The sequence below is a fragment of the Neophocaena asiaeorientalis genome, unplaced genomic scaffold (assembly GCF_003031525.2).
Source record: "Neophocaena asiaeorientalis asiaeorientalis breed wild unplaced genomic scaffold, Neophocaena_asiaeorientalis_V1.1 scaffold131, whole genome shotgun sequence".
Taxonomy (NCBI): Eukaryota; Metazoa; Chordata; class Mammalia; order Artiodactyla; family Phocoenidae; genus Neophocaena; species Neophocaena asiaeorientalis.
The window spans coordinates 2,402,890-2,405,773 of NW_020173201.1; positions in this window are offsets into that span (position 1 = coordinate 2,402,890).

Below are 2,884 nucleotides of genomic sequence, written 5' to 3' on the forward strand. Positions count from 1 at the left end.
GGAATCTTTGTTTTTAATAAAACCCCCAGGAAATCCTTTGTTCTTGTTTATAACCTCCATAACATTGTTTTGGTTTTCACTAATTTTAGACTTATAGAAATGTTACCAAAACTGTACAGAGAGTTCACATATACCACTTATCCAGCTTCTCCTGTTAACAGTTTACATAATTTTAATATAATTACCAAAACTGGGAAATGAACATGGGTTCAATACTATTAACTACCCACGATTCAGGAAATTCTGACACAACCAGTCCGTAGCAAGCTGAATAATGGCCACTGAAGGTGTTCGCATGCTAATCCTGAGAACCTCGGAATGTTACCTTATATGGCAAAATGGACTTTGTGGATGTGACCAAGTTAGGGATCATGAGGTGGGGAGATTGTCCTTGATTATTTGGATGGATCTGATGTAATCACAAGGGTCCTTATTATCATAAGGGACACAGGCAAAAAAATCAGAACTAGAAAAGAAGGCAATGTGCTGATGGAAACAGGGAGAAAAGGTCTTTTGATGCAGGGCCATAACTCAAGGAACAAAGACAGCCTCTGGAAACCAGGAGAGGCTAGGAAATGGATTTTCCCTTAGAGATTCCAGAATGATCCAGCTTGCCCCAGTACCTTGATGTTAGCCCTGTAAGGCTCCTTTTGGATTTCTGGCCTCCAGAACTGTTAGAAGAAATTTGTATTGTTTTAAGCCACTAAGTTTGTACTGTGTTGTTTGGTACGCTTTCCTGTTTTGAGTTAGGGTTTTTCAAAACACTCTTTCCTTTTGGATTCATCTTATCTTTTGGACCTCTAATTTGTTTTCCTTTTCATTCTTTATTTTCATCTGATCTTTTGATTTCTCTTTAACTCTTATCTATTTGAATCTTTCATTTTACTATATTATAATTTAACCATCCTGATTCCTGTTTTCTTTTTTCTTGTATGTGTGTGTCTAGTTGAGAGCAAGGAGTACAAGATGAGATGGGGGGGTGGTTCTGTGTCCTCCAGGTGCTTCTGGCAAGAACCACTTTTAGTCCATTTCTATACCTGCAAGGCACAATCTGTTGCATGTTATAGATGCTGTCTATGTTTGTGGGATAAGTATGCAAAAATTCCCCTTGTCAAACTCCCTCAGATGGCAACTTTTCAAATATGTGTCTTGGCTGAGTAGAGGTCATTTCTTTTTTTTTAATTGAAGTAATAGTTGATTTACAATGTTGTGTTAATTTCTGCTGTACAGCAAAGTGATTCAATTATACATATATATACTGTTTATTATATTCTTTTCCATTATGATTTATCACAGGATATTGAATATAATTCCCTGTGCTATGTAGTAGGACCTTGTTGTTTATCCATCCTATATATATATAATAGTTTGCATCTGCTAACCCCAAATTCCCACTCCATCCCTCCTCCACTTTACCTCCCCTTGGCAACCACAAGTCTCTTCTCTATGTCTGTGAGTCTGTTTCTGTTTCGTAGATAAGTTCATTTGTGTCATATTTTAGATTCTACATATAAGTGATATCATATGGCATTTGTCTTCCTCTTTCTTACTTCACTTAGTGTGATAATCTTTAGGTCCAACCATGTTGCTGCAAATGGCATTATTTCATTCTTTTTTTATGGGTGAGTAGTATTCCACATCTTCTTTATCCATTCGTCCGTCAATGGACATTTAGGTTTTTCCCATGTCTTGGCTATTGTGAATAGTGCTGCTATGAACATATAGTAGGCGGACTCTCAACCACTGCGCCACCAGGGAAGCCCACATATATCTTTTTGAATTACAGTTTTGTCTGAATATAGGCCCAGGAGTGGGATTGCTGGATCATATGGCAGCTCTATTTTTAGTTTTTTGAGGAACCTCCATACTGTTTTCCATCGTGGCTGCACCAATTTACATTCCCACCAACAGAGCAAGAGGGTTCCCTTTTCTCCACACCCTCTCCAGCATTTACTGTTTGTAGATTTTTTGATGATGGCCATTCTGACCAGTGTGAGGTGGTACCTCATTGTGGTTTTGATTTGCATTTCTCTAATGATTAATGATGTTGAGCATCCTTTCATGTGTTTGTTGGCAATCTGTATATCTTCTTTGGAGAAATGTCTATTTAGGTCTTCTGCCCAATTTTTGATTGGGTTGTTTGTTTTTTTTAATATTGAGCTGCATGAGCTGTTTATATATTTTGGAGATTAATCCTTTGTCTGTTGATTCATTTGCAAATATTTTCTCCCATTCTGTAGGTTTTCTTTTTGTTTTGTTCATGGTTTCCTTTGCTGTGCAAAAGCTTGTAAGTTTGGTTAGGTCCCTTTTGTTTATTTTTGCTTCTATCTCTACTGCCTTGGGAGACTGTAGAGGTCATTTCTTTTAGTCAGCTTACTTACTGAGCATCTGCTCTGTCCCAGACATTCAACTGGGCCTCAGCAGCACAGTGCAAAAGCGATGGGATAGCCCAGTGATTTCAGGTTTGGTCTCAAAGCTTGATTCTGCCATTAACTGATAACAGGATAAAAATCACCTGTTTTCTTTTTAATGATAATATTTTTGCTCATTTTATTTTTTTACCAACAACATTAACTTCCAATTAACTTCTTATCTGTGTTTTGATATAGCTCTCATTTATGTTTTCCTTCAAGTTTATTTATTTTAATTTTTAACTTGTTTTTTTCATTGTAGCAGGAAGTTTGGTCTTTGAGGGATAGGGGAATAATTCCACCATCAATGGAAAGTTTGTAGGCCTCTTTCTCTCTAGCCAGTTCTGCAGGGGTCACACTTAATAAAAGCCATATTCTACTCAATATTGGTTCTCAAACACACATACCTCACTAAGAATATTCAGAAACACTTTTGAAGGAAAATCACAGCTCTCCCTGAAAGATGACAGTAA